Source organism: Sapajus apella, unplaced genomic scaffold (assembly GCF_009761245.1).
Source record: "Sapajus apella isolate SASKATOON/1434 unplaced genomic scaffold, GSC_monkey_1.0 scaffold32, whole genome shotgun sequence".
NCBI classification, from domain to species: Eukaryota; Metazoa; Chordata; class Mammalia; order Primates; family Cebidae; genus Sapajus; species Sapajus apella.
In genome coordinates this window covers 1,023,299-1,049,633 of record NW_022436972.1, presented here as the reverse complement: position 1 = coordinate 1,049,633, position 26,335 = coordinate 1,023,299, and the positions used below count along the sequence as shown (strand labels likewise).

At 43.7% G+C, this 26,335-nt stretch overlaps 1 long non-coding RNA gene across 2 annotated transcripts in view; it reads left to right on the top strand.

Annotated features, from left to right (window-relative positions):
- The window catches only part of LOC116562236, a 36,936-nt gene extending 16,280 nt beyond the window's left edge, over nt 1-20,656 (top strand). Inside the window, exons 2-4 of one of the 2 annotated variants that reach the window (XR_004273841.1) lie at nt 2,672-2,737; nt 2,810-2,908; nt 20,489-20,656. This is a non-coding gene — a long non-coding RNA (uncharacterized LOC116562236). Of the gene's footprint in view, nt 1-2,671; nt 2,738-2,809; nt 2,909-3,908; nt 4,138-20,488 lie in introns of those variants that run through there. The other variant, XR_004273840.1, reaches the window with a different exon arrangement.
- Nucleotides 20,657-26,335: the final 5,679 nt, after the last annotated feature.

Here is a 26,335-nt window from a genome sequence, read left to right as displayed (position 1 = left end):
CCTAGGTTCAAGCAATTCTCTTGCCTTAGCCTCCTGAGTAGCTGGGATTACAGGCACCCACCACCACACCTGGCTAATTTTTGTATTTTTAGTAGAGACAGGGTTTCACCATGTTGAACAGGCTGGTATAGAACACCTGACCTCAAGTGACCCACCTGCCTTGGCCTCCCAAAGTGCTGGGATTACAGGCACTAGCCACCACTCCTGGCCAATTTTATTTAATTTTTCTTTTGTTATTTGTGGTTTTTATGTCATAGCTAAGAAACCATTGCCAAATCCAAGGTCATGTAGCCTTTACCTCTATGTTTTAGAATGGGGGTTCACTTTCTTGCCCAGCCCAGAGCGAAGTGGCTATTTACAGGTATGATCAAAGCTAACTGCTCAAATCCTGGATTCAAGTGATTCCCCCCGCCTCAGCCTCTTTACAAAAACCCCGTCTTTACAAAAAAATACATGCACTGCCACCTGGGTCTACTTTATATTTTTTAGTTATTTTCTTAGTGATTGTCCTGGGGATTACAGTTAACATTATAATTTATAACAATCAAGTTTGAATTTATACCAGGTTAGTTTCAATAGCATACAAAACTTTGTTCCTACATTGCTTCATCCCTCCTTCATGTTGCATTGCTGCAAACTACATCTTCATCCATTTTGTGCTGATTAACGTATATTTGTAACTATTGTTTATGCACTTTTAAATCATACAGAAAAGGGCTTTATAAAGCAAAAATGCCATAATGCTGGCTTTTGTAGTTATAATACCTTTACTGATGTTCTTTCTTCATATGGCTTCAAGTTACTGAATGTTGTCCTTTCATGTCAGCCTGAAGGACTCCTTTTAGCAGTTTCTGTAGGGCTGATCTACTAGTGACAAATTTCTGCAGTTTTTGTTAATCTGGGAGTGTCTAATTTCTACTCCATTGCTGAATATAGTTTTGCCAGATAAAATTTTTTTGGCCAGGCTTGCTGGCTCATGCCTGTAATCCCAGCAATTTGGGAGGCTGAGGCGGGAGGATTGTTGTGAACTCAGGAGTTCGAGACCAGCCTGGGCAACATGGCAAAACCCCATCTTTACAAAAAATACAAAAATTAGCCCAGCATTGGTGGCTTGTGCCTATAGTCCCTTCTACTTGGGAGGCTGAGGCTGGAGTCACTTGCACCTGGGAAGGTGTGGGTGCAGTGAGTTGAGATCGCCCCACTGCACTCCAGCCTGTACTCCCTTGTCTCAAAAGAAAGAAATTTTTTTGTTGTTGACACTTTTTTTCTTTCAGTACTTTAAATATGTAATCCACTACCTGTGGCTTTCACAGTTTCTAATGACGAATCAATTGTTAATGTTATTTAGAATTTCTGGTAAATAATGAGTTGCCCCTCTTCTGCTGCTTTCAAGATTCTTTGGCCTTTGATAGCTTGGTTATAATGTGTCTCAGTGTATAATACTTCAAGTTTGTTGAGTTTCTTGGATGTAAGAAGTCATGTCTTTCATTACCTTTGAGAAGTTTTGGCCATTATTTCTTCAGATGCTCTCTCTGCCCCTTTCTCTTTCTCCTCCTCTTTTAAAACTCTTTTATTTATTTATTTATTTTTGAGACAGCGTCACTCTGTCACCCAGGCTGGATGCAGTGGTGTGATCTCAGCTCACTGCAACCTCTGCCCCTCAGGTTCAAGCAATTGTCATGCCTTAGCCTTCTGAGTAGCTGGGATTACAGGCATGTGCCAACACACCCACCTAACTTTTGTATTTTGTATTTTTAAAATTGTATTTGTTTATTCATTTATTGTGAGATGAAGTCTCATTCTGTTCTGGAGTGCAGTGGCACAACCCTGGCTCATTGCAACCTCCGCCTCCCAGGTTTAAGCAATTCTCTCAGCCTCCTGAGTAGTTGGGATTACAGGCATGTGCCACCATACCAGGATAATTTTTGTATTTTTTGTAGAGACAGGGTTTCGCCACGTTGGCCAGGCTGGTTTCGAACTCCTGACCTCAGGTGATCCTCCCGCCTCAGCCTCCCAAAGTGCTGGGATTACAGGCATGAGCCATTGCAGCTGGCCCAATTCCCTGGGATACATGTGTTTTAATTCATTTTCTCTTGCTAGTAACAGAATACCTGAAACTGGGTAATTTATAAAGAAAAGAAAGTTATTTCTTACAGTGATGGAGGCTGAGAAGTCCAACTTCAAGGGACTACATCTGGTTAGAGCCTTCATTTTGATGAAGGCCTTTGTGCTGATGGGACTTTCTTCAGAGTTCCAAGGTGGTACCGGTCATGACATGGCGAGGTTGCTGAGCATGCTACTCAGGTGTCTCTTCCTCTTCTTTTAAAGCTACCAGCCCCACTCCTGTGATAGTGATTCTTTAATTCATCAACTCATTAATTCATTAATCCATGAATAGATTAACCCATGAGGCCCCTGCCCTCAGGGCCCGATCAGCTCTTAAAGGCCTGACCTGTCAATATTGCTATAGTGGGGACTCAGTTTCAACATGAGTTCTGAAAGCAACAAACATTCAATCCATAGCAACATGAGAGCTTTTCAAAACCCTTCTTTGCTGAAGTATGTCCTTCTCCAGCCTCCTCCTTCCCAGGCTTTTTGGTTTTTCTATTGCTTACATAACTCTTACCCTTTGCCACAGGTGGCAATAATTAATACTTTTGCCTTTAAATAGGTTTGAGAAACGTCACCCTGGAAGTAGCCTCAACTCTGAGGAAACTCAAAGGCAAGTAAAATACAGGTAAGCCCTTGAGCAGATCCTTCAGGTAGCTACCATATGGGTCAAAACACAGAACAATTATTTGAAAATAAGGTCTGTACTGGTCCCTCTGTTAACAGCAATCTGCAGCAGAAAAATGGGCTTCAGTATTCAAGTCTGCGGCTGAGTTGGGGAGCTGGGGACGGTAACCAGGTAGGTTAAAATTCACAAAGCTTTCTTACCGAAAGGCAGCTTTCTTTCATCATTAAGCTCTCCCCTGGTTGTTGTTTTTTGATGAGGTTCTAAAGTTCTGAAAAAGTTCATTGTGATAATTTTTGCAAGCTTATTCGTTGCTTCTGTGGAGACATAACATTTTGGAGCTCTCTACTCTGTGATTTTCAATGATATCTGTCCAAAGGAGAGAGTGGGAGAGATGGATCTTCCATCACTCAATAAAAGGGCAGCCTTAGTCCAGATCCCATTAGCTTTGGCTGGGAGTCTAAGTTACATACCCTGTAACACAGAAATTTCACTAATATATACCTACAACAACTTTTGCGCTTGTGCATAAAAGAAATTAATAAAGGCATTCATAGCAAGAGTGAAACTTTGTATTCTACCCTCTTTCCTGGAAGCATTGGATGCAAAGTTCTACATCTCTGGCCCACTGCTGAAGTCACCTAGAATTTTAATTATATGGATAGTTCTTTGGCAGAGTGCTTAAGAACAAATTTTAAAAAAAAGGGTTTCAAAAAACTGCTCTTTTTTTGTTTTTTTGTTTTTTTTTTTTTTTTGAGACTAAGCCTTGCTCTGTCAGCCAGGCTAGAGTGCGGTGACATGATCTCTGCTTACTGAAAACTCCACCTTCCAGGTTCAAGCGATTCTCCTTCCTCACCCTCCTGAGTAGCTGGGATTACAGGTGCCTGCCATCATGCCTGGCTAATTTTTGTATTTTTAGTAGAGATGGGGTTTCACCATGTCGGCCAGGCTGGTCTTGAACTCCTGACCTCAGGTGATCCCCCTGCCTCAGCCTCCCAAAGTGCTGGGATTGCAGGCATGAGCCACCACACCCGGCCTCATTCTTTATTTATTCTGGATAACTTTAACATATCATCTGACTGACAAGCTACCACTAATAAAATATAAACTGAAAGTAGATTTTTTTCTTCCTTGTCTAGACTATTTAATTTTGTTCTCCTTTGCCATTGTCTAGTTCCAAAAAAAAGCAGCTTAGTGTGAAATTTGTGGGAAAGATGCTGTTCAGAGTTTAATTTCATTATTTAGTTAACCAATGAAAATCCAGCAGAAAAAAAAGGTAAATAATTTTAGGAGATGGTAAAAACTATTTGAAAAATGGGAATTTCATTGACATAATTTTTTGGAAATAGAACATTCAGTCATTAGAGTTGAAAGCTGAATAAATGAATACACGATCGAATGAATGGTTGATTCAAAGCATCATTAATTAATTGGAAATAATTGACTGTGACACTTGGTCCTAAAAATATTCCTCTAAGAAATCATTGACGTTATCTGGGAAACTTTAAAAAGTGATACCCAAAGCCCAGTTACATTGAATCAGAATCTCTAAAGGAAGGCCTTAGCCATTAGTGGTTCTGTTTTTTGTTTTATCTTTTCCAAGATGGAGTTTTGCTCTTGTTGCCCAGGCTGGAGTGCAATGGTGCGATCTCGGCTCACTGCAACCTCCACCTCCTGGGTTCAAGAGATTCTCCTGCCTCAGCCTCCCAAATAGCTGGGATTACAGGTGTATGCCACCATACCTGGCTAATTTTTGTATTTGTTGTCAAGATGAGTTTTCACCATGTTGCCCAGCCAGGTCTTGAACTCCTGAGCTCTGCCTCCTGCCTCTGCCTTCCAAAGTGTGGAGATTATAGGCATGAGCCACCACATATGGCCCTTTTAGACCTCTTTTAATCTTTGGGTTTCTTCAAAATCATTTGCATTCTTTACAATTTATTTTTGGGGTAAACCAGTTGGTACTATAGGGCTTCCCACAGTTTGGATTTTGCTGATCATAACTTTATGGTGTTATTTAACATGTTCCTCTGTCCCCTCTATTTCCCATAGATTGTTCATCTGGTAAAGATATAATAAACTTATTAAATGTTAGTTACAGCCCATTGTGTTATTCCTCCTTGGTAGGGGGTAAGAATGATGCTGCCTTCAGAAAGGGGTCTGCATGTTGAGGTTGCCCAGGTCTGAGTGCAACCTCAGATACACAATGGAAGCTGAGGTCATCATTGTGGGGCAGACTAGTGTGGAAAATGGAATGGAAGCTGCTCTTTGCCTCACCCCCTCACAGCCTCTGTCTCTGACACCCGCCTCTCTGAGTGGTGTGCAATATGTCTCTTCTCTGGACTCCATCTCCTTTAGTCCAATCACACTGGAGACATTGCTGGAGGCATTTTTGGCACATGGGAGAATGAAAGAACCAACTAATTTGTGAGAATCTTTCCACTTATCCATTAAGACCCAATTCAAATCTTTCATTTTGGGGTGGGGGCAATGGTCCTGTTCCCCCATACCCACTCCCATCTGGAAGCACAGCTGATCACTCTCTCCTCGGTAGAACAGTATGCCTCACATATACCCCTGTTATGCATTTTGTTACATGTCATTTCAATTATGTATCTCTCTACATAATTGTTTCAACTCTAAGACGCACAAGTTCCTTGAGGTTGAGAAACAGGTCTTTATTTTTTAACCCCAGGGCCATGGTTGTACCATGCAAGTTCCTGGCAGGAAACAGATGGTGCCCTCAAAATGGGTAACCAAGGGCAATTTAACAAAGGGATGTTATAGACCATGTGAGGTGCTCATGCCTATAATCCCAGCACTTTGGGAGGTAGAGAAAGGAGGACCGCTTGAGCCCAGGAGTTCGAGGCTGCAGTGAGCTGTGATCAAGCCACTGCACTCCAGCCTGGGTGACTGAGTGAGATCCTGTCTCAGAAAAAGAACAACAGAAAACCCCAAAGGTACTATTACAAAGGTGTAGGCAGGGTTCCATGAAAGCAACAAGGAATGGTGTGGTATACCCAAGTTAATAACAGGGCTTGGTGGAGGGGCAAAGGGAGAGAATAGTTCCCAAAACCCAGGGAAAAGCTTTTAGTAGAGGGCACAGCCAATCCATGGTGAGCCAGCATGGGAAGAATTGGAAATAGTGACCCCAACTTCATTTTTCTTCACCCTTTGATCTCCTGCCCACGTCTTCTATTGGCTGAATCTAACCAGAACCCAGAGGGCAAGAGAGCCCATTGCTGCAGTCCATACAGGTCTGCCTCCCTGGTCTGAAGAGAGCTAGATGGGGCAAATGGAAGGTATCCAGTACGGGATCCCCTCAAGCATCCACCCTTATCCTTTTGCCAGGTGAAATATTTATGTTCCCAGCAGAGGGCACCCACAAAATTCCTATCAACTGCTGTATCATTGCATGGTGATTTCAATTCAGTCAAAGTCTAACCTCGAGTCTAAAATGGTAGCCATTGCCAATGCCCATCATTGGAGGTATGAAGGAGGGGGAGATTCAAGGAGACGTGGGGGGGGCAATTAAAACAATTACAATGAAACGTAACTGCTGTTGAGCACATTTCTGGAACAAGTCATGAAGCCCACGCTGATAATCATAGCTTCCTTCTTCCACCACCCATTACCTCCTGCGGGCTGAGTGGGGTTTGTTACTTGGCCTACCTTCACCTGTGATCTCAGTCCTCAGTGAACCTACCTCTCTGGGTTGTACCACTTTCCACAGACTACTAGAATAAGAGATGCCTCAGTGAATCTCTCGGAGGAGTCTCTCTGGTTGGGTAGCAGCAAAGGAATTTCCTTCTAGTCAGTGGGACCAGCCAATACAGCAACTGCTTTCCCTGCCTTTTGGTTTAGCAGCATGAGGAGCCCCAGATGGCTGAGGGTCACACTCAGTTTCAACTTCCAATGGAATGGAACTTTGTGTTCCTTGATGAATTTTCTTCCAGGTCAGCCACTGAGCCCGAGGTCAGACTAAAAGCAAGAATTCTTTCCATGGCGAATTAGTGTAATAGTGAGAAGGACCGCTCCTGCCTCCACCCCACATTTCCCAGGCTGATGAAATCTGATTATGGGGGAGGTGGCACCACTGGTCTCTGCTGGTTTGAGTCAGTTACTGCATCTTGTAGGAAAGCATCCCACCCCACCAGTCATTACCTCTCAGCTGTCACTGTGTCTATGTTTTCAGCAGGCCATTCTGCCATCCAATTAATCCATATTTTTCAGGAGAATGAATCGTGATAAAACCAATGAACTCCATGGCCATGAGCCTGCTTTCACGTTGTCACCTCTGAAAAATGTGTCCCTGCTGGGAGATGTTTTGACACCATTTAGTATATAGAAGATATTCTTTAAGTCCATGAACTTTGGTGCTGGCCGAGATACTGGGCACAGGAAAGGCAAATCCATACTTGGAGCAAACATTTTTCTCTGTGAGGCTAATTGTGCCTCCTACCTGATGAAAAGGATCCAAAATTATCTACCTACAATCAGCTGTCTTTGCTTGGTCCCCTGAAGGAATAGTACCATTTTAGGGTCTCAGTGTTAATCTGCTGTGGCCAATTGGACATTGAGCTCTGACAGAGGCCAGATCAGTCCTGGTGAGAGAGAGTGTGCTGCTGAGCCCATGCGTAGCGTCCATCCCTACCATATGTGTGCTTTGTTCATGGGCCAATCAAGTAAGCACATGGGAAGTGAGGAAAAGAGATCAATAGATATCCACAGATTGGATCATTTTGACCACATGATTATCGTTAGAAACAGAATTGTGGTCGCCAAATTCACATAGGGAAGTCCCAATTCCCCATGTGACTATATTTGGAGATGGGAGATAATTGAGATTAAATGAGATCATAAGGGTGAGGCCTAATCTGATAGGACTAATGTCCTTACAAGAATTGGAAGAGACAGCGAGAGCGCGCCCTCTCTACACACACACAGGAAATGCCACATGGGGACAAGAGAGGGCAATTGTCTACAAATCTGGAAGAGAGGCTGCAGAAGAAACCAACACGGATGGCACCTGATCTTGGACTTCCAGCCTCTAGATCTGTGAGAAAATACATGTCTATTGTTTACACCAACCAGACTGTGGCACTTTGTTAGGGCAGCGCAGTCACCAAGAGAATTAATGAGAGGCTCCTTCACAGTGGATGCTGTGGGGGGGCATTTACATGGTTTAGAAACATCCTCACATTCTGTGCATAGTCCACACACCTCTTCCCCAGTCCTCCATGTCACCAAATACGCAATTTACTCTTTCTCAGATTGCTAACCTGGTGAACCTGTCAATGACTTACCATGGATTAGAGGGTCACTGCTCAGACTCTTCCCTTCCATGCAAATAAACCAGACCTAACACCTGAAGCCCACTGGAAAGATTGTCTTTCACTCCCTCTTTCAGCCTATTCCCGGGTGGTGTATGGCTCAACACCTCATCATTTCTGGCTGGTTCCATCTTACCATGAAGATCCATTAATAAACCTGACCCGCATTTCACCCCCCTCTATTTAGTGGGGTAGGGAACTCCCCATCAGGCCATGGGTATGCCTTGAGAGAGGAACAATGAGGCAGTGGGAAAGGTACCATGGGAGCCTCCACCACCGCGTGCTCCTGAGGTCTCTGTGTGGTTTCCATATCTGCCAGAGCCTGGTCTCATATATACTGATGTGGTACAGGAAATGCCACCTGGAAATATGGCGCCTTGGCATTTGAGGACACAGTAGAAGGAGGTCTAGAAAGGATTTCTCTTTGCTCTTTGTCCCACAAAGGAGCCATAAAACCTGATGTGAGTTTCTTCTGAAAATAAGTTATAAGATCCTTATTCCAGAGGGGTCCTGCCCTGTGCCTGGAGGAAAAGAATGAAGACACAGAGATGCCTTGAAGAATCTGAAGAAACAGGCCTTGCTAAGTTCCCCTCAGTTTATTGACATTAGATTAGACCTTTTGTCCTCCAATTATACCACTGTACGACTGTGGCTGAAAATACACATTTTCCCCTGTTTTTTTTTGGTTCTTCTTCATTTCTGAAAATTCCCATGTCATGTACAATTTATATTAAACAAATTTATATGCTTTCCTCTTTTTTGTTGTTGTTATTTTTGAGATAGAGTTTCACTCTGTTGTCCAGGCTGGAGTGTGGTGGCACGATCTCAGCTCACTGCCGCCCTCCGCCTCCTGGGTTCGAGCAATTCTCCTGCGTCGGCCTCCTGAGTAGGTGGAATTACAGGCACACACCACCATGCCTACATAATTTTTTGTATTTTTAGTAGAGATGGAGTTTCACCATGATGGCCAAGCTTGTTTCAAACTCCTGACCTCAAGTGATCTGCCCACCTCAGCCTCCCAAACTGCTAGGATTACAGGCATGAGCCACCATTCCTGGTCTCTCTTGTTAATCCGTCTTTTGTTATAGGGATCTCAGTCATGAACTTTGTCCTGGGTGAGGAAAAGATATTAGAGTACATTTACATTTTACAGTGAACGCTGCTGAACGGGCCCAGGTCATCATGTGCAGTTCACATCACACAGTCATTTGTGACCCAGAGTCAGATGTCCAGTCTCTGTCTGGGACCTCCAGGTCCAGGAGCAGCTTTTCCGGTGAAGAACAGTTGTCAGTAGAAGAGGTCACAGCTTGACTCGGGTTGCACTGGGTCTTGCCAGGATCCCCATATAGCAGCTCTGTCTGCCACAGATTCTTCCACTCCATTGGGTCTGCTGTCAGACTGCTTGTGATGTGGCCTGGACTTGTCAGAACCTCTTTCTACTCTGTGCCCACTCGAAGCTGTCAGCCTTATCAGGTGAATAATCCAGTAATAAGGTTAGAGGAACACACCAAAGTATGATTCATGTTGTCTTTAAAATCCAAAAAAATCCACTAAGCATTGTGCTTCCTATGTGACAGGTGGGGAAAGGGGTAAGCGTGGTCTCTCCCTTTTCCTTTTAATGATTTTTTTTTTTCCTTTTTGAGTCAGGGGTTTCTCTCTGTCACCCAGGCTGGAGTGCAGTGACACAATCACAAGTCACTGCAGCCTTGACCCCCAGGCTCAAGCAGTTCTCCCACCTCAGCCTCCTGAGGAGTAGCTGGGACTATAGGTGCATGCCACTGTGCCTGGAATTTTCTCCTTTTTTTTTTTTGATAGAGATGGAGTCTTACTGTGTTGCCCAGGCTGGTCTCAAATTCCTGGGCTCAGGCATGAGCCACTATGCCTGGCTGATCTTCCCTTTTAGAAGGAGATATTCCAACAAACAACTGGACCCTCAGGAACTTCATCAATGTATCAGACCCCTGGACTTCCCAGGGGGTTATTTCCCAACTCATTGGCAAGCATGTGTTTTACTAATGGATCTAAGGTGCTTGCTCCTTCCTGCTCACTAGATCCAATTAGCATAATATCATTCATGTAATGAACCCATGTGACTTTCTGTAGAACAGCAAGACAAACAAGGTTCCTCCAGATATTATGACAGTGGGAGTTGACAGCCCTGAGGCAGGACAGATAAGATATTGCTGTCCTTGACACGCAAAGGCAAAGTGCTTTTAGTTATTTTTGCTGATATGAAAGGGGGATAGTGAAAGGATTTTCCAGGTCATCAGCTGTAAATGAGATGCTGGAAAGTGTTGCCTTTGAAGCAGTCAACCCACAGCAACCCTGCTGACAGAAGGTAGGGTGCTAAGCATGTCCACCTCACTTGGCTCCTGTATTACGGTTCTCCAGAGACAGTACCCATAGCTGTATATCTGATATATCTATATCTACATATATATGTATTAAATAGATCTATGAGAGCAGATTTACTAGAGGAATTGGTCCACTTGATTTATGAAGGCTGAGAAGTCCCACAACAGGCCATGTGCAAGCTGGACACCCTGGGATTCCAGTAGCTTGGCTCAGTCCAAGTCCAAAAGCCGAAGAATCAGGAAAGCAGATAATGTAACTCTCAGTCTGAGGTTGTAAACCTGAGAACCCGGACAGGCCACCGGTGTACACCTTGGAGTCCAAAAGCCAGAGAGCTTGGCGTTCTGACGTCCAAGACAGGGAAAGAAGAAAACATCCCAGCTCCCAGAGAAAGAGATGGATATAACTTTTCTGTTTGTGTGCTATTTGGGACCTCAGCTGATTGTATGGTGCCCACCCGCATCATTGAGGCTGGTGTCGCCCAGTGAGTCCACTCAGACTCAATGCTAATCTCTTCTGGAAACACCCTCACGATTCCTTTTTACTATTTTTTTTTTCTTTTTCAGACTAGTTCTCAAAAAGAGATCAGGCTGGAATGCAGTGGTGCAATCTTGGCTCACTACAACTCTGACTCCTGGGTTCAAGTGATTCTCCTGCCTCAGCCTCCCAAGTAGCTGAGATTGCAGGCATGTACCACCATGCCAGCTAAAATTTTTTTTTTTTTTTTTGAGATAGAGTCTGGCTCTGTCACCCAGGCTGGAGTACAGTGGCATAATCTGCAACGTCTGCCTCCCAGGTTCAAGTGATTCTCCTGCCTCAGCCTCCCGAGTAGCTGGGACTACGGATGTGCAGCACCACACCCGGCTAATTATTGTATTTTTAGTAGAGACAAGGTTTCACCATGTTGACCAGGCTGGTCTTGAACTCCTGATCTTGTGATCCATCCACCTTGGCCTCCCAAAGTGCTGGGATTACAGGCATGAGGCACCACTCTTGGCCCTTTTTTTTTGTATTTTTAGCAGAGATGATGTTTTGCCATGTTGACCAGGCTGGTCTTGAACTCCTGACCTCAGTGATCTGCCAGCCTCAGCCTCCCAAACCACTGGGATTATAGGTGTGAGCCATGGCACCTGTCTTCTAGTATTCCTTAATTCAGTCAAGTCAATACCTTTAAAAAAAATTTTTTTTTTTTTTTTTCCTGAGATAGGGTCTCTCTTTGCCACCCAGGCTGGAGGGCAGTAGGCCCAAGAGACTCTCCCACCTCAGCCTCCCAAGTTGTTGGTACTACAGGCACGTAACACCATGCCCAGCTAAGTCTTTTGTATTTTTTTAGAGACAGGGTTTTACCATGTCACCCAGTCTGCTCTTGGACTCCTGGGCTCAAGCAATCTACACGCCCCAGCCTCCCAGAGTGCTAGGACTACTAGGTGTGAGCCATCACACCCAGCCTTTAAGACATTTTTTTGGCTGAGTGCAGTGGCTCACCCCTGTAATCCCAGCACTTTGGGAGGCTGAGATGGGCAGATCACCTGAGGTCAGGAGTTTGAGACCAGCCTGGCCAACATGGAGAAACCCCCTCTCTTTTTTTAAAAAAAAGACTTTTTAAAAAACCTAATATTGTGAAAGACCAATTTGAGCCCAATAGAATACATTACTTCAGAGAATGGGAGACATGTAATGCAAGAAATAGAACTTAAAAAAAGACCTTTCTAAGCTGAGCCCCAGAAGACATGCTATTTATCTATTGAAAAAAAGAACAGAAACAGATGGCCATGAAAAAAGAACACTCAAAAAATATGAAAAAATTCTCAAAAATTAAAATCATGATTGCCAAAATGAAAACTTAAAATAGAAGGACTGAATGAAGTAGAAGATTGTATAGTGATCTAAAGATATGGACAAAGAGGTGTTCCAAAATATGGAGCCATAATGAAGGAGCGTGAAAAAAACAGAGAGGACTCGGTATCAATCAATAGAAGTTCCAGGAGGACAGAATGGTGAATGAAGAGAAAGCATAGGGTTAGGGTTAGGATTAGGATTAGGGTTAGGGTTAGGGTTAGGGTTAGGGTTAGGGTTAGGGTTAGGGAGGATATGAAAACTAATTTTCCTGAACTGAAGAAAGCTTCAAGTGTTCGTATTGAAAGAGACACTAGCACCAAAGACAATGAATGGAAAAAAGAGGATCACACTTAAACATATTATAGTGAGATTTAAGAATGCCAAGCTTAAAAAGGAAAACCCTAAAGTTTTACAGAGAATAAATAAAAGCTACTTATGTGGAAATGAAGAACAAATTGTCATTAGATATAGCTAAAGCAACGTGGCTAAAAGATAACGGAACAGTGACCTCGAATTTATAAGGAAAACTGATTTCAACCTAGAAATGGACACCCAGTCAAACAGGCAGCTGCGAGAATGAAATAAAAAGCACTCACAAAGCTTCTCTCTACATATACCCTTTCTGAAAAAAATACTTGAGGATGTTCTACTTCCAACCGGAACAGGAATCCGAGAGACATGGAGCCCAAGAACAAGGACACTCACTTAGGAAATCATTGAGAAGGAAGCGCAGGTGTCATTTTTGTAACAGGCTTAGAAAGTTGTCAGTTCAAGGCCAGACGCAGCGTCTCATGCCTGTCATCCCAGCACTTTGGGAGGCTGAAGAGAGTGGATCCCTTGAGGTCAGGAGTTTGAGATCAGCCTGGCCAACATGGTAAAACCCTGTCTCTACTAAAAATACAAAAAAATTAGCTGGGCGTGGTGGTGGCAGGCATCTGTATTCCTAGCTACTCGCAAGGCTGAGGCAGGCGGATCACTTGAACCCGGGAGGCAGAGGTTGAGATCACACCACTGTACTCCAGCCTGAGCAACAGTGCAAGACTCCATCTCAAAAAAAGAAAAAAAAATGTCATCAGTTCATATTAAAACAGGAAGTCAAGGAGCTGCCAGAATAATACCTCTTTTTTTTTTTTTGAGACAGGGTCTCGCTCTGTCACCCAGCTGGAGTGCTGTGGCACCATCATGGCTCAAGTTAGCCTTGATGTCCCAGGCTCAAGTGATCCTCTAACCTCACCCTCCTGAGTAGCTGGGACTACAGGCATGTGCCACCATGCCCAGCTCATTCTTTAATTTTAATTTTTGTAGAGATGGGGTCTTACGATGCTGTCCAGGCTGGCCTTGAACTCCTGATCTCAAGGAATCTGCTCACCTAGGCCTCCCAAAGTTCTGGGATTACAGAGGTGGGGAGATGGCTCAAGCTCAAGAATTTGACACCAGCCTGGGCAACATAGTGAAACCCCGTCTGTACTAAAAATACAAAAACTAGCTGGGCATGGTGGCACATGCCTGTAGTCTCAGCTACTCAGGAGGCTGAAACCTGAGCATGGGAGGATGAGTTTGCAGAGCCATGATCACACAAGTGCACTCCAGCCTGGGCCATAGAGTGACACCCTGTCTTTTAAAAAAAAACCCCGAAAAACAAAAACCAAAAAAAAAAAAAAATTGAAGCTAACTAAAATATGACATGATTTTCAGCTACCTATAGAATTTGGAAAAATATTCTCTTAAATCATGGCAGATTTAATAACATAGAATATGTTTCCTTTTCTATGGGTTTAGTCACATTTCTTGCTTCTGCAGTGCACCTAAATACAAAATACAAACAAATCATAAAGAACAGAATGAAGATGTAAGGGCAGTGGCAGAATTGAATAGAAATCAGGGAAGGGGAAGCGAGGTGGGAAGGACTGTAGATGCCACGTGTCCTCATCTTACAGAGTGGCCCTCAGGAGGGCTGAAAGGGGAGTGCTTACCCCTGGGGAGTGGGAGTGGAGCAGGGGCTGGGGAAGGGGAGGAAGGCAATTTCTACTGCAGGCCCTGGCTTCTACAGACATCTGGCTTTGATCTCTAGTGTCAGGTAGAGCATGCTTTGCTAGAGAATCCGGACTCTGGACTATCTCTGACTGTTTGAGACCCACAACCCCTGCTCCTAGTTTTTGCCTCACTCAGCTCTTTCTGTTTCTGGTCCATGTAAGTAATTGTCTTGTTTCTGAGCCATGCTATATCTTTTTTATTTTCTTTCTTTGTGTATTGGTTTGACATTGTTGAATGTGTGTAGCAGATGACATGCATCTTACTGGGCTATCATGACTGGAAAGCCATTGTATTGCTTTTATAATTTAAAAGATGAGATCTTAAAATACAGAAAGGACATTCCTTTCTACTGGTAGGATCTCTTCTGCCACATACTGATATTGTTTATTATTTTCTGTACACTGCAAAACTAGAGTATATCTTTCAAATCAATATAGGATCTCTTTTCTGAACTGTAACATGTAGTTATTCCATGAGGGAAACCGAGACACAGGGAAGGAAATCATAAATGTTCTGGTTGTTCACCCTCCTAAGACCTGTGAGCCCACCCCACCCCACCAAACCATCAACCATTGCTTCAGGGAGGAGCACATTCAAATACCGAGGTGGTCAGAGATGTCAGTGTGTAATCCCACGTGGTAGATGTTTACACCATTTCCTGTATTTTGACAAGCACCCCCTTCAGCACATTTGACCTTTCAGGTCTCTTTAAGTCACTGCTGCTCCTGTTTCCTTCAATTCAATCCCTAGTGGAGGTGACCATACTCCTGGTCATCCTCCTCCTTCTCCTCTCCCACTCCCTCCTCTTCTGTACAGAGTCCTTCGTATAGCAAGTGATCATTATTTAGTCACCCTTTAGCCATCTCTTTCCCTGGCTGACTCATTCCTTAACAGTGCACCCTAGGTCTCATTGTTTTGAGCTATGAGTCATCCTGGTGGCTTTTCTTTGAAATCCTCCCTAAGTGCCTTCCCTTTCCTTTACACTGTGGAGGTTGAATGGGACACTCACTCTGCCAAGCATTTCCAGGAGGCCTGAGGACATAATCCAGTTTATGATTCTATAAGATGCAACAAATAAACTATTGACAATTATGTGCTAACAAATAAATACGCAAATAAGTCAATCTTGAGGCTGCCTTCCTGTGTTTGAATCATTTCGTTTTTTCTTGCTCAGATCCAGTTTGTTATCTACCAGGCTGAGGAATGGAATGTTCTTTTCCTCTCTAATATCCATTCTCTCCTTTGTCTGTGCTAGAACCCCCATTTATTAGCTGGGCACATGCCCACCCAGAATAAAGACTACTTCCGAGTGCTAGATGAGACTCTGAGACCAAATTTTGGCCAATGGAAGTGTTGGATGTAACAGCTTATCAGCTGTTTTTTTTTTTTATTTTTTTGATTTATTTTTATTTATTGATTTATTTTGGAGACAGAATCTTGCTTTTATTGCTCAAGCTGGAGTGCAGTGGTGCCATGATAGCTCACTGCAGCCTCCTGGGCTCAAGTGATCCTCCCACCTCAGCCTCCCAAGTAGCTGGGACCACAGGTGTGAGCCACCATGCCCAGCTAATTTTTAAAATTTTTATAGACACAGGGTCTTCCTACATTGCCTATCCTGGTCTTAAACTCCTGGGCTCAAGCAATTCTCCTGCCTCGACCACCCAATGTGCTAGGATCATAGGGGTGAGCCACCAAGGCCAGCCTGAGGAGTGTTTTTAAATGGCAAAGTGTGGATCTAGTTTTGCATCTTCCTCCTCCTCACCGCCTGGAAAAGGAGATGAGATGGTAGGAGCCAAGCAGCCTTCCAGGTCCAGGAAGCAGATACAGCAGGAGTGGGGAGCCATGTAATGAAAGGAGCCTAAATCCAGGTGATTGCGCAAGCCTGGGCTGCCTACTTTCCGGCTTATTTTATGTGTGAGAGAAACTAATTTCTGTATTTCTAAACTGCTAGGGGTGTGTGTGTGTGTGTGTGTGTGTGTGTGTGTGTGTGTGTCTGATTGTGTGGACATGGGGTAGGATGGTTATTTGTTAATTTCAGATAGCTAAACCTAATCCTGAGTCAATGGCCTTTCGAGTGTGTTTCTATCTTTTTGTTTTGTTTTACTTGCATAGGCTATTATAGATAGAAAGAGTCTAGCTGGTGGTGCTATACTTTCCTCTGTGTGTGACTAGCTCAGCTATACCAGATGCTTGTTCTATACCAGGTACTTTTTGTGTCTTGTCTCATTCAATCTTGATGTAAACCTATGGTATAACTACTATTATGTCCATTTTAAATGAGTGTACACCAACACTCAGAGGTTAAATAACATGTTCAAGGTTACAGAGTTGGTAAATAGCAGACCCAGGAATTGCATCTGGGTGTCCTGGCTCCAGAGCCCCCGTCTTGAGTGCCACACCATGGAACTCTTTGAAAACTGACTATTACCCAAGGACCTACCGAAAAGGTGCTGGTAATAGCAACCTCTCTGGAGTCCCTACTATGTGCAGGTACTGCACTGTACAGAAGGCAAGATTTAAGAAAGGCTCCCTGGCCCTGAGCGGAGAGAGTGAGATGCTGGTGAAGTAGCAAGGGGCTTGAATCGTGCTGCACGCTCACCTTGTCCTGGGCACCTTTCAGTGCTGCTGGCTTCTGCAGTTCCCTTTTCTCTTCACTGATTTATTTTGAAATAGTGATTGATAGGTGACTTCCTCTGGTTTTTTTTTTTTTTTTTTTTTTGAGACAGCCTCACTCTGTTGCCTACGCTGGAATGCAGTGGTGTGATCTCAGCTCACCGCAACCTCCACCTCCCGGGTTCAAGTGACTCTCTTGCTTGAGCCTCCCAAGTACCTGGGATCACAGGCACGTGCCACCACACCTGGCTAATTTTTGTATTTTTAGAAGAGATGGGGTTTCACTGTGTTGGTGAGGCTGGTCTCGAATTCTTGGCCTCAAGTGATCCACCTACCTTGGCCTCCCATAGTGCTGAGACAACAGACGTGAGCCACCACACCGGGCCAGATGACTTCTTTCTGAAATTCAGTAATCCAGATGAATTCTCTTTTGTACTTTTGTCTAAATATTCTTCCTAAATTGTTTCATATGGACTTTCTTGTTGTTTTATGTTAAGGATTTTTTTGGTATCATAAAAATCTTACTCATCATACATTTATACTGTTTCTGGAAAGTGGTGACACTGAGGTACATCGTCTCTTATTGACTCACATTCAGACTCATCATGAGACAAAAGAATACGAGGCATAAAAATAAGGTCATTTATCAGCTCCAGGCTAGTACCTAAAGATAATTATAAAGAGCTAAGCTACAAGTAAAGTCAAATAATTAAAAGATTTTTTTTAAAACTGTTAATTTTATAAACTAACAGATTAACATTTAAAAAAAGTATCATAGGCCCGGTGAGGTCGCTCACACCTGTAATCCTAGCACTTTGGGAGGCCGAGGTGGGCAGATCTCTTGAGTCCAGGAGTTTGAGATCAGCTTGGGCAACATAGTGAGACCCTGTATTAGTCTGTTTTCATGCTCCTGATAAAGACATACCCAAGACTGGAAATTTACTAAGGAAAGAGGTTTAATGGAGAACGCACAGTTCCATGTGGCTGGAGAAGCCTTCAATCATGGCCAAAGGCAAGGAGGAGGAAGTCAAAGAGAGGCAGGCAAAGAGAGAGCCTGTGCCAGGAAACACCCCCTTACAGAATCATCAGATCTCCTGAGACTTATTCACTATCATGAGAACAGCACGGGAAAGACCTGCCCCCATGATTCAATTATCTCCCACAGGGTCCCTCCCATAACACGTGGGAATTCAAGATGAGAGTTGTGTGGGGACACAGCCAAACCACATCAGACTCCCTCTCTACAAAAATAAAGAAAAATTAGCTGCATATAGTGGCACATACTAGTGGTCCCAGCCACTCGGAGACTGAGACAAGAGGATTCTTCGAGCCCCAGAGGCTGAGGCTGCCATGAGCCAAGATTTTGCCACTGCATTCTAGCCTGGGTGACAGAGTGAGACCCTGTCTCAAAAATATATATTCCTTTCTAGACTAAAACCTTTAGAAAATTCAATACTCAATGTATTTAATAAACTGGGATGGGTACGGTGGCTCATCCTTGTAATCCTAGCACTTTGGGAGGCTGAGGCGGGCAGATTGCCTGAGCGCAGGAGTTTGAGATCAGCCTGGCTAACATGGAGAAACCCCATCTCTACTAAAAATACAAAAAATATACATATATTTAAAAAGAAGAGTTGATCAATGACACGTGAAAACAGCAGTTCTTATTTATCCTCCTTACTCTTTAGCTATTCTTGAACAGGAGAAGACACGTTTCCATTTCCATATCAAACAATTATGAAAGCATGATGAACATCCAATGCCAAATTAGGCTATCCTTTCCTGTAAAATTATGTCATAAATTGTTATGCCTCTGTATAATTATTGAATATCAACCTCACCTTTATTTTGAGTCTTACAGATGAAAACACGGCTCAGAACCTAGAATAAATCCTACATGTTATGATTTCGAACCAGTATTCCAAAACAGATTCTCTGACATTTTTTTCTTGTTGATGCCTTATAATAATACAAACGACACCAGTTGCAGGATATAAGAACTGCTTTTCATAGGAAAGTTCGTTATCTACATAATAGGCTATGAACTACCCAACGAGTTCTTGAATATGGAAGCAGTATAGTTTCTGCAGTACTGTGAAATACTATAAGAAGACATGGTTAAGCATAAAAGCAACTTAAAAAGAAACAATGATTTTGATTACCCATACAAAAAAACTTTATGTTAAAAATATGGCATACAAAAAATGAAAGGCATACTACAAATTTGTGGATATATTTAAGATGAAAATACAGAGAACTCAGCAGAAATAACCTAAAAAGCCCTAGGACAAAAACGGAAGCCTGGGCAAAGATGACAGATATATAATTCACAAAAAAGGAAGGGCAATTGCTAATAAACGTAAGAAAAGTTCCTCTTTCAACAAAGCAAAGAACTATAATTTGAAATGCAGAGTGATTTAAAATAGTTCCTATGAGCAAATATTTAAAAGTAATACACCGTCCGATAGAAGTGATGTTAGTGGACATCCTTAGTTCTTCATCTTGGGGAAGAGCTTTGGTCTGTCACCGTGAAGTACAACGCTAGTTGTTTATTTTTCATAGCTGCTGTTGATCACATTGAGAAAGCTGCTTTCTGTTCCTAAATTCCCTTTTGTTCCCTATTTCTACTGGCAACAATGCAACAAAACGGGCACATTCCTCTCCAGTGAGAGTGTAAGTTTGTATGCTCTCTTTACAAGTCAATTTAACAATCTGTATTAAATATTTTAATGACATATTTTATGTTGATACTTTTATTTATAGATATCTGATTTAAGATAATAATCTGATATACGATTAAAGCTTTATTTGCAAAGATATTCATCACAATGCTATTCATAATAATGACAAATTAAAAGTAACATAAGGTCAATATTAGAATGGTTAAGATAATTATGGTCAAACATAAAAGAATAATGTGCAGCCATTCAATTTCTGTTTACAGGCTGGGCGTGGTGGCTTACGCCTGTCATCCCAGCAGTTTGGGAGGCTGAGGCATGTGGATCACCTGAGGTCAGGAGTTCGAGACCAGACTGGCCAACATGGTGAAACTTGGTCTCTACTGAAAATACAAAAAAATTAGCTGGGCTTGGTGGCACATGCCTATAATCCCAACCATTCGGAGGCTCAGGCAAGAGAATTGCTTGAACCTGGGAGGCGGAGGTTGCAGTGAGCTGAGATCACACCACTGCACTCCAGCCTAGGTGACACAGGGAGAATCCATTTAAAAAAAAAAAAATTCTTTTTACAAAGGCTTTTCAATACTGTGGGGGAAAAAAGAAAAATATAATAAAGATTAAAGATCAGATCTGGTCTGGTCCATGAAGTTGGTTTCAGAGCCAAGTAGGTGAGGTAAAGGGATTTAAGGTGACAGGGTCAGTATCCCGGTCAGGGTCATGACATTGGAACCAGAGATCTGAGTGAAGACTCAAGTTAGGGTCACAAGACCAGAACTCTGGGTTCAATGAGGAAAGGGCTAGAACAAAATAGGAGAAAAAGAAAGAGGGGAGGTCATTAGTGGGGAAAGGTAAACCAGAAAGCAAAGACCACCTGACCTTAATATGGAAAACAAAACGTTTTTGCGTAGGTCAACCCATGCTCAGCGCCACTGTGAAGTCCAGCTCTCCAGTTTTCTATATGCAGAGAAGAAAGACAGGAAGGAAATACGCCAGAATAGTCACAGTGGTGAATTATGGCTAATTCTTTGTCCGTTTTATATTTTCAATTTTTTTGGATGGAGTTTCGCTCTTGTTGCCCAGGCTGAAGTACAGTGGCACGATCTCGGCTCACTGCAACCTCTGCCTTCCGGGTTCAAGAGATTCTTCTGCCTCAGCCTCCTGAGTAGCTGGGATTGCAGGCATGCGCCACCACACTCGGCTAATTTTGTGTTTTTAGTAGAGATGGGGTTTCTCCATGTTGGTCAGGTTGGTCTCGAAATCCTGACCCCAGGTGATCCACCCACCTTGGCCTCCCAGGCATGAGCCACTGCACCCGGCCATATTTTTAAATTTTTATAATAGCACAGAACTATCTTTAAGAATTTCTGACTACAGAAAATTGTTTTTTTAATTTAATTTTTAAATGGTGTCAAGTTCAGAAATATACCATAATGGAACAAGATAACTAAAAGAAGGAAACTACTTTAAGGTACAATATGTGCTTTTAATCGACAGGCCAATTTCCAATCGCTTTATAAATGGGCTTTCCTTCCCACATCTCTTCAGGTCATTGCAATCACCTATACCAACTTGAGAATTTTCAAAGACACGTTTTTTCAAACTGTTGGGTCAAGTTTGGCAGCTGGTGGGTAATTTTTTTCTTTAATAACTGCTCTTAATATATATATATATATATATTTTTTTTTTTTTTTTTTTTTTTTGAGTCGGAGTTTCACTCTTGCTACCCAGGCTGGAGTGCAATGGCACAATCTCGGCTCACTGCAACCTCCGCCTCCTGGGTTCAGGCAATTCTCCTGCCTCAGCCTCCTGAGTAGCTGGGATTACAGGCACGCACCACCATGCCCAGATAATTTTTTGTATTTTTAGTAGAGACGGGGTTTCACCATGTTGACCAGGATGGTCTCGATCTCTTGACCTCGTGATCCACCCGCCTCGGCCTCCCAAAGTGCTGGGATTACAGGCATGAGCCACCGCGCCCGGCGCTCTTAATATATTAATTAATTCATTCATTCACTGTTTCCATTAGATGTTGAGGGTACTACAAAGTTGAAGTACCTCTATAGATCTTATGTTCAAGTCCCTTATGCAGTATGTTTTCTTTCTCTTTCTCTCTCTCCCTCCCTCCCTTCTTCCCTCCCTCCCTCCCTCCCTCCCTCCCTCCTTCCTTCCTTCCTTCTTTCCTTCCTTCCTTCCTTCCTTTCTACAGATGTGGTCTCACTATGCTACCAGGGCTGGTTCTGAACTCCTAGGCTCAAGGAATCCACATGCCTTGGCCTCCGAAAGTGCTGGGATTCTAGGCATGAGCCACCGTGCCCTGCCATGTGGTATGTTTTCTAGGGGTGGTGAAAATGAAGTGAAGCAGGAGTCTTAAAAGAATGAGAGAATACTATAGAAGCCTGATTTCTGCCTAAAGAGATCAGGCTGACTTGGCCTGATCTCTTTAGAGGTGACATTTGAACTTTACCTTAAAGTAAATGGATTCCACCAGGTAGAGAGGCGAGGGTGCCATAACCTTCCTGGGTGCAAGAACTATGTGAATCTTGTCCACTAGTGATTGCCCAGTAACTAGCATTGGCCCTGACACCTAGTAGGTGTTGCATAAATATTTATTTAATGAACGTTTTAGGGCAGGGTAGAGATAAGAGACACCATAATCAAATTCTCACAGGCAGAGAAACAAGTTTTATTCATATAAAAGCTAGTTGACTCTTGTGGAAGGATAAGCCATATGAATAGCAATATTGGAACTTTAAACTGGACAGCTATATTGAGTCAGAGTTGTGCTAGACTTCTCAGTTAATAGATAATCATGATGGTGGTGGCTGGGTGTGGTGGCTCACACCTGTAATCCAAGCACTTTGGGAGGCCAAGGTGGGTGGATCACTTAAGGTCAGGAGTTCGAGACCAGACTGGGCAACATGGTGAAACCCTGTCTCTACTAAAAATACAACAAAATTAGCTGGGCATGGTGGCATGCACCTATAATCCCACCTACTGAGGAGGCCGAGGCACAATACTAGCTTGAACCTGGGAGGCAGAGGTTGCAGTGTGCCGAGATTGTGCACTGCACTGTAGTCTGGGTGACAGAGTGGGACACCAAGAAAGAAAGGAGGGAGGGAAGGAAGGAAGGAAGGGAGGGAGGGAGGGAAGGAAGGAAGGAAGAAAGGAAAGAAGGGAGGGAGGGAGGGAGGGAAGGAAGGAAGGAAGGAAGGAAAGAAGGAAGGAAGGGAGGGAGGGAAGGAAGGAAGGAAGGAAGGAAAGAAGGAAGGGAGGGAGGGAGGGAGGAAGAGAGGGAAGGAGAGAGAGAAAGAAGGAAAAGAAAGAGAAAGAAAAGAAAGGAAAGAAAAAGAAGGAAAGAAGGAAAGAAGAAGGAAGGAAGAAGATAATCATGATGGTGGATGGAAATGTTAATCTGGAATGATTTTCAAAATCAGTAGGCAAAAAAAAAAAATCAAAATCAGTAGGCTAGATCAAAGATGAATCAAGCAATTATAAATCTATTAAAAAAGAATTGGGGAAATATGCACAGGGACTGGATATTTAATAATGTGGAAAAAATATTGTTCATTTCAGTGTGATAAAAATATTTTGGTTATCTTTTAAAGAAACATAAGAAAATATTTACAGAGAGAATTATTTCTGATGTGTAAATTAGCTTCTAAATCATTTGTAGGGTATTTGTCTAAATGAAACAAGCATGACCAGGTATTGAAAACTGGCAAACCTGGGGGATGGCAAAAGAACTTTCTGGGGTGATGGAAATGTTCTGTATGTTAATTGTGGGTAGCAGTTAAACAGATATATACATTTATGAAAAAATCGATGTGTTTTACTTTTTTTTTTTTTTGATACAAAGTCTTGCTTTGTTACTCAGGCTGGAGTACAGTGGCACGATCTCGGCTCACTGCAGTCTCCACATCCTGGGTATAAGCAATTCTTCTGTCTGAGCTTCCTGAGTAGCTGGGGTTACAGGCTCCTGCCATCACACCTGGCTAATTTTTGTACTTTTAGTAGAGATGGGGTTTTGCTATGTTGGCCAGGCTGGTCTCAAACTTCTGGCCTCAAGTGATCTGCCCACTTTGGCCTCCCAAAGTGCTAGGATTACAGGCGTGAGCCACTTTGTCCAACCTTTTTTATTTAATTTTTTTTTTTTTGAGACACAGTCTTGCTCTGTCACCCAGGCTGGAGTGCAGTGGTGTGATCTTGGCTCACTGCAACCTCTGCCTCCTGAGTTCAAGTGATTCTCCTGCCTCATCCCCCTGAGTAGCTGGGATTACAGGCATGAGCCACCATGCCTGGCTAATTTTTTTTTTGTTGCTGTATTTTTAGTAGAGATGGGGTTTTGCCATGTTGGCCAGGCTGGTCTCAAACTCCTGACCTCAGGTGATTCACCCACCTTGGCCTCCCAAGTGCTGGTATTACAGGTGTGGGCCACCATGCCTGGCCTGATTTTTGTTTCTATTTTTAATATTTAAAGGATAGCAATCTCTCTGGGTATACTTTTCTGCAGATTTGATATCATGATAGATAAAAATCTTTATTGCTGAAAGCAAAAATTAGGTAGCAGCGATGGTGGAGGAGTTTTCATGATAAGGGTCACTAGCGTTGAGTATGTGCAACTAGAAACAAGTGATCCTCCTGCCTCAGCCTTTGGAGTAGCTGGGACTACAGGCATGCCAACACACCTTGCTAATTTTTGAAATTCCTTCTAGAGATGAGGTCTTCCTATATTACCCAGGCCAGTCTCAAGCTCCTCGACTCCAGCAGCCCTCCAGCTTTGCCTCCCAAAGCTGCGAGATTACAGGCGTGAGCCACCTCGCCTGGCCCCATGCTTCTTCCCTATTCCCAGAATGCTTGTTTGGTCAGCATGGGTCCCTCTTCCCTCACATAGCCTTGTGGCTTAAGGGGAGCTGAGCCCTTGACCCAGCTCCAGGAGCAAGACTGCTTAATCAGAGGAAATTCTGAACCTATACCCTCAACAGTGAATGGTTCTGAAATTAAATTCTGTCTTTTTCCCCTACTTAAAGGAAAACTCCAAGAGGGAGTGGATGTTTATCATTTTGCCAAGAATCTAGAGCAGTGTCTGGCACATAGTTCTTTCTTTTTTGGGGGGGTGGGGGCGATGGAGTCTCATTGTGTCGCCCAGGCTGGAATGCAGTGGCATAATCTTAGCTCTCTGCAATCTCCGTCTCCTGGGTTCAAGCGATTCTCCTGTCTCAGCCCCCCAAGTAGCTGGGACTACAGGCGTGCGCCACCGCATCCAGCTGATTTTTGTATTTTTAGTAGAGATGGGTTTTCACCATGTTGATCAGGCTGGTCTTGAATTCCTGATCTTAGGTGATTTGCCCACCTCGGCCTCCCAAAGTGCTGGGATTACAGGCATGAGCCACCATGCCCAGCCATAGTTCTTACTTAGTAACTTTTTTTTTTTTTAGACAGTTTTAACTCTGTCACCCAGGCTGGAGTGCAGTGGCACCATCTTGGCTCACTGGAACCTCCACTTCTGGGCTCAAGTGATTCTCCTCACTCAGCTTCCCTGGTAGCTGGGGCCACAGGCATTGACCCACCACACCCAGCTAATTTTTGTACTTTTAGTAGTGATGGGGTTTCACCTTTTGGCCCAGCTGGTCACCAACTCCTGAGCTCAAGTGATCTGACTGCCTCAGCCTCCCAAAATGCTGGGATTACAGGCGTGAGCCATCACACCTGGCCCTTACTTAGTAACTATTTAATGGATTCATTTTTTCATTCCTCCGCAGCAAACATTAAGTGAGCGTATGCAAGACTCAAAAGGTCTAGTAGGTATGACTAGACATGTAAACAATTGCCTAACAATTCATACTAGTAAACACGGTCGTGAAGTCATACATAACAGGCTGAGGGAGCCCTGAAGGAGAGGTCAGGACTTGGGCCAGGCTTCCCAGAGCTTCTGATATTAAAGCAGATCTTGGAGGATGAGCAGAGATTTGCCAAGTGAAGAATTAGGGCAAATGTAATCTGACGATGTAACTTGTTCAAACCAGGACACTTGGGCAGGGGGTGGGGAGGGTGGTTAATTAACAATTACGCCAGACAATAGGCATAGACAGAGATTGTTCTGGGCAAACCAGGCCATGTGATCACTTTTGGCAGAAGGAGCAATGTGGACAGAGTTGGAGGATGGTGGAAGCCCTTTGGAAAGGCAAAAGATTCATCATGTTGGATGAATGTGGCCTGCAGGAGGAGGGCTGAGCTGGAGTGGTGGGCTGGCCAGAGTGAGAGGACACAATTCCCGCAAAGAGATTCAACTTGGTTCTCTGGCAATAGGAACCCGTGGAGGTTTCTCCGCAGGGCAGCACCGACCAGACTTGCAGTCACTCTAGCAGGGCGTAAAGAACTGGAGGACACAGACTAGAGGCTAGAGGTGAGGCAGGAGGCTGGACAGTGGTTTACTGGGGGAATGATGGTTCCCGATATCAAGCCGTGTGGGGATGGGGCTTCAGAAGGAAATATGTACACCTGGGGTGGGACATTCCTGGAGTGGAACTGCCTGGCCGGCGAGCAGGGTTGCGAGGGCTGGGAACGAAAAGGAGAAATGATGATGCTTAAATTTCCAGCCTGGGTGACTGGTAGTGTTGGCTCTCTGTCACCATCAGTGGTGACAAGTTGAGAATGACCTCAGCTGTTTGGCTGACTCAGAGTTGACAGGGAGCAGATACAGGAAGCTCAGTCTTGCAGGGACTAAGGGCCCAGCCAAGTGGCCAATCCAAAAGCTG